The 8,850-nt window shown below is 39.4% G+C and overlaps 1 long non-coding RNA gene across 1 annotated transcript; it reads left to right on the top strand.

Moving 5' to 3' along the window:
• The first annotated feature begins 2,508 nt into the window (after window positions 1-2,508).
• LOC113036769 (uncharacterized) lies at window positions 2,509-8,850 on the top strand. Its single transcript, XR_003274496.1, has 3 exons — window positions 2,509-6,745; window positions 6,832-7,046; window positions 8,415-8,850. It is a non-coding gene; the product is annotated as an uncharacterized LOC113036769 (long non-coding RNA).

Raw genomic sequence — 8,850 nt, 5'->3', positions numbered from 1 at the left:
TGCTTGATTTTACACACCTGTAATCATGTAGAAAATGTATAGAAAACAACAAAATTTAAAGATTCAGAGTATTGGGGCAGCTGATTACAATTACAGCTGATGAAATATGTGTAAGAAAAAGCTTTTTTTTCAAATTTTACCTTGTCAGAGCAACAAAATCAGTTTTATAATATAATGGTTCTCTATGGTATTGTTGTTAATAGTGATGGTGAAACAGCGTGAAAAACTGAACACTGAAACCAGGGGATCTTTTTTCCTAACAGTGTAGAGGAGCAGACCTGTGATGAGAGAATTATTATAATAATAAAAATATATTTTATTTGTGGGCACCTTTCACAACACCCACAGACTCCTTGCAAGGAGTTAAATACCAAAATCACAACTAATTTGAAAAACTAGCAGACAACCACAATTAGTTTCATGTAATGTTGTTTCTTTGTAAAAGCTTAAAAAGCGCTTATGAGAAGAGTCTCAGGGAAGAAACTGAAACGTCCAGTGCAGGGGATCTCAGTCTAATTTATTTAAACTACAAATCAGGAAGAGCCAGCTCTTTGCACCATTTGACTGAGACAAAATTCAGCTTGCAGCCAGCAGCCTCTCCTGCAGGCATCTTGTTCATGACCTTTCAAATGATTGCTGATTAAGAGCACTCAGCCGCCTCCAATGGGGGAGATGAGTGAAGCGAGGAGAGCAGAGGAGAGGTGGAGGAGGGCTGCCCTGTCTAAACAACTGTGTGTAGTGAGATTTTCATTCAGTGTTTACAGTCTTTTCTATCAGCTGAACACACAAACACACACACACACTGCTGAGATAGAAAGTTATCAGTCTGTCAGTTAGTGTTTTTTCAGTAAACACGCACACTGTTAGACTTTTCATCGCCACTTTACGGTAACATACTGGTGTCACTGTTGCCAGCGTCATACCGTGACGCCGTGTTACGGTAGCTTACCGTTCTGCAGGATGATACCGTTTTTTGCTGGTGTGGTATAATACTCTTGGACAAATTATGGTAACGCACAGTAGCCTTTTTTACGGTATCTGTCGTTGTGTCGTAAATTACGTCAACAAAGTAACATCATACTGTGATTAAGAAATTGGTATGTCACTGTAAGCCCGCTGCAAGGTAATACACTGCAATATATTAACCAGTAACTTACCGTTATCACGCATCATCAGTACCAAAAATATTCATCTCTGCTAGAGGATACAGTGTCCCAACAGGCGGTCATTTACTGTTTAACAGGTCGTAATTTACCGTAATTTCAGTTAACAGTAACATACTGTAAGAGACTGGAGGGTTCCAAAAAAACACACACACACAAAAAATAATTCATGTGCTTTACACCACTTTATTTCAATTCAGATTTTTCCCTGCTGAAATACACATTTCCAAAATCAAAAACTGAAAAGAACTGAAAACATATTTTCATTGAGGAAGCACTTGTTTTTACTAAACCATGTAATCCATTATTTGCTCAGATGGTTGTACAAACAATAACGATATTATGTCATATCCATATCATGGCAGACAACATATGCTCAAGTGTTGGGTTTTCTTAGTTATATTTTGTAGGGTCTTAAACCTACAATGTGAAGTGCCTTGGCATTCATTTTGTTGGCACCATGCAAAAAAACTGAATTGTAATGAATATAATATCAAGCCCCACACTTCTGCCTTTATATACACTTTATATACACACCAAAATACTGGCTCACCACCAAATCAATGCACAAAACAGGGTCCACAAGGACATGGATGAGCGTGTGTGGTGTGAAGGAACTTGAGTGACCTGCACTGAACCCTGATCTTGCTTTGTGGACTGAGTTCATTGATTTGTAGGGTGAGCCAATACATGTGACAATTAAAGTGTAAGTAGCTGAAATAATTTTTAACAAATGGGTAAAAGAAGGAAAAAAAATCAAAACTATTGCACTCAAAAAACCTATTGGACAGAGACAGCATCTTGCAAGATGGCAAGAGGGCTTGTCTTCATTGTTGCTCGTCTTGTGTAAATGTCCAGAAAGCATGGGCCATGGATCATCTGTGGAGACATGGGTAACAGCACATTGGTCACTTAAATTATACAAGAAATTCACTAAAAATGGCAAAAACAGTTACCTAATTTGAAGTTCTCCACTCAAATTCAGTAAGCCGCTGGAGGAAAGTTGTGACATGAGGGTGAACAACCTTTCGCTTCACAGTGGTCCCAGTCCTTCTGCTTGTCCCAACCTTGGAGGTACATTTGGCCGTGTGACCCTTGTGGTAACTGGATAAATTATTAAAACTATTAAACAATAAAAAAAAAAGATAGTCCAAGCATTAGCGCTTGCTGTTACAAGACGTCCAGGGGATGTGGTGCAGTAACAAAAAAGTGTCCAGGTTGAAAAAGGAAAAGACAGTAAGGCAACCTGGAAATTACACTGTATTTTTTAAGTTAAACTTGGTGGTCTAGCTGCTTTTCCTATCAAAAGAAAGAAACACAACAAAAGCTAGACGCTGCTCTTTTAAACAGGAAGAGCAAGTCACGAATAGTTAAATGATCAACACCCTCCTCACAAGCTCCAACACAGAGCCTCTCTGGCCCTGGAGCCCTTCTCTCTCTGGCCTCGGGTGAGCAGAGTCAGCTTCACAGACGCCTGTCACCCAAAGCTAGAAAGACAAAATCACAACAGGCCCTGATAGAGCCGTAACACTGACCATCTTTACAAACACTGTATTTGTTATAATTACTTTTAATAAATAAATTATGCATAATTATTGTATGGATTATGGTCAATTGCAATGTGAATACATTTTGATTAAAATGGAAAATGGCCTAAACATATGACAAATGAATTAACTTGTCAGTTGATGTTAGGGTGAGATCCATTCATGCGTCCATTCACCTCTGCTTGTCCTTGTTAGGGTGAGCTGCTCAGTGGAAACATATTACAGCTGCTGTCTATTATCTTCATAAATTATTGATCATGTGGTGCTTAGTTCTGGCCACCTGACAATGTCAAAGCATCATCATTAATCCCCATAATCGTACAGAGCACTCTGATCTTGGATTTAACTGACGTCGCATCCAAGGCAGGCTTCTCGAATTAGTACATCTCTAGTGTATGGACCTGTATGAACTTTCTCTACATAGGAAAAAACTGCTATAAGATGATTGAAAACAGGGTTTTATTTAAGATATATTTCCACTCCAACTTTGTTTTTTTAAGAAGATATAAAGCTTCTCATGTTTTAATCCTGGTTATTTTCTCCCTTGCTTAAAGCAGAGTTTTTAGCCACAACACTTGACACATCTTGACCTCCGTGTCTTTTAGTGTTGCGAGGCTGAAAGAGTTCATCTCTCTCTTTTTTTGTAATGTTAACTAATGACTACTTTCATTTCCAAAATATCACTCCCAAACAAAGCAAAGGCTATGTTTTCATAATGGGGGAAAGAAAAAGACCTCTAGGGTTTAAACCAAAGTTCCACTTCTGTGGATAAAGAATATTGTGTACCCAGCAAATGTTTACTGAAACATGAAAGCACATTACTGGGTCGTATCAGATGGGGAAAAAATGAAGAGGAAAAAAAACCAACAACCAAAGGAAAGACGCTGGATGTTTGATGAAGCATTGATGAGAGTGTGAGAAAGAGAGAATGAGTCAGCAGCAGCTTGCCCGCACTCTTCCTCTCTACGGACAGATGCTTTCCTAAGATTAATATTCCCACTCAGGGTTTATTCGCCTGTGTTATCCCCACACTCACCAGGTGATTTCATGCTTCGTGAGCATCCAAAAAGCCCCCTTTTCTCTGCAGCCGGGAGTCCAGCCTGTCACCGATTTTAATAAATGATATTGATAAACCGCTCTCGTGGCTCCGAGTGTAACGGGAGTCTAAACTTAGCCCGTCGAGGAGCGAGCATTGATCTGACTGTTTACGCACACCCCCGTGCCATTCACAGCGTTTCTTCATCAATTATTAAGCTTCGGAAATCTTTACAACTAATGCCTTTTTCAGATCAGTCATAATTAACTCGTGGCCAGTTGTGGGCACCTTATTCTGTATGAAAGGCACCGGCAGTCATTACAGCCAGCTCCGTTCACTGTGCCCTTAATTGATCACAGATTTAATAGGTGGCAATGAATTATAAATCACTGATTCCACTGATGTCTCACAGAGGCGTGTGGTGTCCTTTTTTCTCAGTCCACAGGTAGTTGAATGGACTTCAGACAGTCCAAGATATTGATCTGTGGGAGGTAATTTCATAGCATATGCATGGTTGACCAAATGTCAGAGTTGTGGCTGTGTGTGCGTCTTGTGTTACATGTTTAAGAATATGTGAGGATCAGCATGTGGAAGATGTGTGCAAGTCATTACCTCTTATTATTTGAGACCGGACCTTTAAATCCTCAGACATAAATGCATCTGATAATTATATCTGAATCCAGACCCCTTTCTCACACACGACAAATCTTTTTGTTTTGTGCCACTTGAAGCTGCATTAAATCTTTCAGTGTAGAGAAACTGAACCGTTAACAACCACGGTGAAGGCATCAGCATCAATCAAACGTACATTTTCAGTGCTAGTATCTGTATGGCACTGGAAGTATGGCATCAATCGACTCCTAGCACATCTTTAGACAAGATTTTTTGGGAAGCTTCATTTACGCAATGCAGTATCCTGACTTTACACATAACAACAATTTGGTGTTTTGGTTTTTTAAACCTCTGTTAAGTACGTCCTAATGATCCAGCACTCCAGTACTGGACAGTAATGATCTCCATCGGTGCCACATTTTTATCATGTTTAGCAGCTGATGATTTACAGTCCCTTAATTAAACAAACCCTGCCTTCTTTTACTGGCCTTATTAAACATGACAAATGACACAGACAGCATAGTTAACCTTTGAAAGATATCTTTTTTTGGCTCCTTTTACTAAACTCTCCCATAATTATGGCACTGTCTTGACCTTTAATGACTCTGTTACCAGTAAGAAACAGTAATTGAATTGTTGAGTCAAAGCATCTGGTAGTCCATTTGTTCTCGGTGGTAATTGTAAATGTTAGCTGAGGTCTGCTTTGGTGTTGGCAGGGTTTCTTCGTGGCTGCTGACGCACATGCCTAACAGCAACGTTGACTAAACAGATCGGCATCCCTCTGTGACCGCTGCACGCTTGTTAAATGACATATTAAAAATTCATTTTAAAAAATCACATTTCTTTGTTTTTTTCACTGGTGTTGATTTAGATCAATGTTTTTCACGCTGTAGTTGTTTAGTTAGTTTGGAACATTTAGGTGGAAAATCCCAAACCAAAGCACTTTTTTACTTTTCTTGTACTCTTGTTACAATGCAATATCTCATACTGTATTTGGGTGTTTCATTCATCATCAAACAACTGTTTGTTTTTGAGGAACCAGCGAACACTTAGAAACTGAACAGTGACATGCTTGAGCTGTCAGTGTTCATGAAAAAGGTACAGCTTATATCATGGCTCACTGCCACATGCATAGACTTCCTATAAACTCGGCAAGAGAGTGTACTGTAACTATACAATATAGTTACAGCTGCTAGCTTATTCACAGAGAGGCACCACCAGGGGGGTTTCCTGGTGACCAGGAAGCCACTAAACTATGGTGTGATAGTTTTAGTCTTTTCATTAAAACATCATTTTGTTAATTAAGAATTAGAGGATCTTTTAGTTTTAGTTTTAACTAGTTTTAGTTTAGGCAACTAATTATCATAGTTATTGGACTAAATCTAAAGTTGATTCAGTGTTTTTACCAGCGAGAGTTGCTCCACACAGTTTACAGAGCGTCTTAATTTTCTTTAACATGAAATGCCAAATGTGTCCTCTCACGCTTTTTGTCATTTTGTCCCTTTTTCGTGAGGAACACGGAGCATCCGAGAAAAACTTGTTAGTTATCGTCTTGTTTTTGTCAGAAAAAAAGTTTGCTGACAAAAACTAGATGGTGAAAATTATTGGTCGCCGCTTTACAACATGGTAATCACAATCAGCACAGTGATTTTCTAAATACTGACTTTATGCTCAAACTGCACACCACATGCCTACCAGTGGTGTGAACTGATTGCTTGCGTGTGAATGTTAGAAATGTTAAAAAGCCACTTCTCTGCTCCGTGAAGAAGATTAGGGTGGACAGACGCTAATCAACTGCCAAGAGAGACCAAAGTGATGGACAGAGAGAGGTTTACATTCAGAGTAGGAGGTGGCAGCAAGATCGTGGACAGAGAAGCAGATGGGGAAATAGGGAGAGAGAGGAGGAGGAAATATAAATTGAGTCTTTGGTTCAATTTGTCTCTTATATTTTCAATGATTTTGTTTTTAATTTTTTGCTGCTTTGAGATTTGTCACACGTAGATTGGACTACATTTAAAAACTGCTGATATTCCATCATCTTAATCTTAATGTATGCAATTTAGATTATTATGCATTAAATACAACTTACTATATTATTCACCAGCTGGCCTGTCACTGACTTGGCTCAAACAAAGCTGCAGCTAGCCCAAACCTGCCGGCATCCTCCCAGCAGTAGACCGGAACCACAATCTGTCACCTCCACCTGCACTTACTGTAGTACAGTGCAGCCCTGTGCAGCACACAGCCTCCCCTGGCATCTTTCATGTCTCCCCACCCTTCATTAATTCCTCATACAACCTTTAGTGCACCATTTCCACAGGTTTTCCCTGAAACTGTTCAGCATCGACATCGACTTCCAATTCTTTTGCCACATTCCTCTATATGTAGTAAGTAAGAGCTTTAAAATACATGCATACAATATCTTGACTGAATTTTAAGTTTGTAATGAAAGTCCCAAAATGTGTGGTCTCAGTTCTATAATTAAGATCGATGACGTGACTGTGGCACTCACTTGACACCACTGGGGTCTACCAGCTCTCATGATTCTGGCCCAAAACATGACTCCACCACCTCCTTACTGACGTCGCAGCCTTGTTGGGACATGGGGACCATCCACTCACCAGTAAACAAGGCTGTTTGAAAATTAATCTTCATGTATTCCTGGGCCCACTGCAACTGTTTCTTCTTGTAAGTATTGGTTAGAGGTGGCCGAATGGCAGCTTTATACACGAATGCAAGCCTTTTGAGGTTCCTACCCTTTGAGGTTCGTGGGACTCCAGAGGCACTAGCAGCTTCAAATACCTGTTTGCTGCTTTTTAATGGCATTTTAGCAGCTGCTCTCTTAATCCAATGAATTTGTCTGGCAGAAACCTCATTATGCCTTTATCTGCACAAACCTGTCTGTGCTCTGAATCAGCCACAAATTTCTTCACAGTATGATGATCACGCTTAAGTTTTTGTGAAATATCTGTTTTCATAGCAAGCCATTGCACTATTTGACACTTTTATGCAGCAGAGAAGTAATCTTTCTTTTCCATATTGCTTGAAACCTGTGGCAAGCTTCTTAAGTAGTTTTGCTTTAATTGGGCTCACCTGGGAAACTAATTATTATTATTATCAGTGATCCAAAGAGCCCTGAGGCACAATACCATCCATGAGTTTAATGCAGAATAGTTTGAAACTTGGTGAATGGCTTGAATGTTGGAATTGACCAGCAAATAATAAACATTTCAAACAATCAGTCTTTATTTTTTCCAGGCTCATAGTTCATAGAAATGAAGCAAATTTCCATCCATTAAGATCTCGTTCTCAAACGTGTTTGGCCTCCAAAAAAATTTATACATTTAACATTTTACTTCCACTGAGTAATCTCTGTCTACTGACCTTATTACAGACAGTAAGATTATTATCTGACAGTTTCAACTCTGAAAAGCTTTGATGTTTGTCCTTCTTGGTTCTACAAAATATTACAGCGCTGTTACAGGCATATCTGACCTCATGCTACACATAAGTAGAACATACATGTGAAGGAGCTGCTGGAGACCACACCATCATCTGCATACATAATATGGTTCACTAAAATATTACAGCCTCTCAATTTCTTTGTCAAGCCATTAACATGACCGATAACATTTTCACCGTCAAAGTGTTTTAGTGTGCAGCCCATGTGACACTAATTGAACATTTATTTTCAGTCCATAAAAGTGTACTAAAAATATTTTTTATTGTATTTCATTATTTGTTTAACGTATTTTGAATGATACTGCATGTACGTTGAAATGACCACTCACCGTTGACACTGAAAAGCAGATGCAGCGACCCTCCCCATCGTTGACCTTTTCATGCGATTATTATGATCAGGTTCCATAATCATAATTTCATTTTGTGATGAGAAAACAGGTGGAAAGAAAGATGGATGGAAAGGTTGAACGTAATTAAATATGGAGTAGCTGAAGTGAGTGGGTACTGCGATTACTCCTATTAGCAAGGTCATTATCTTCAATTGCTTCCAAGAACTGATTGTCAGTGAATTCTGTTTCTTGTTCTGTCTTCCAGCATGTTTGTGTTTTAAAGGAAGAACTTACTCAAAGACACGTCCAGATGTATTCAGCAGCTGTGAGTGGCTGTGATGGGGATGGAGTGCTGTACGGCTGACTGACCTAGCCCACTTAGCAAGAAAGAGCCCATGTTCAGTTTCCTGGTCTAAGCACAACCTTGATGCAGGAGGGAACCTAAAGAAATCACCCCTGGGTCAAAACTTCATGTTGATTTGCTGAAAGGGAAAAACTGAGCAGCTTTTCTCCTTTTGTGGTCATGACCTGTCAGGGAACTGAAGCCCTGCATGGATACCACTGTCATCACCCACACCATCACCGTCATCATGCTATTTAAAGACTTAATTCTCTATTCCAGTATTGCTGCCGATACTGCTTGGTCATAGACAAGTTAGTATAAATATCTTATCAATGGAGAACAGTTCTAGGAAACCAAA

This window comes from Astatotilapia calliptera, chromosome 14 (assembly GCF_900246225.1).
Source record: "Astatotilapia calliptera chromosome 14, fAstCal1.2, whole genome shotgun sequence".
Classification (NCBI taxonomy): Eukaryota; Metazoa; Chordata; class Actinopteri; order Cichliformes; family Cichlidae; genus Astatotilapia; species Astatotilapia calliptera.
Note: the sequence above shows the minus strand (reverse complement) of the source record. Positions and strands in the feature narration are given on the sequence as shown.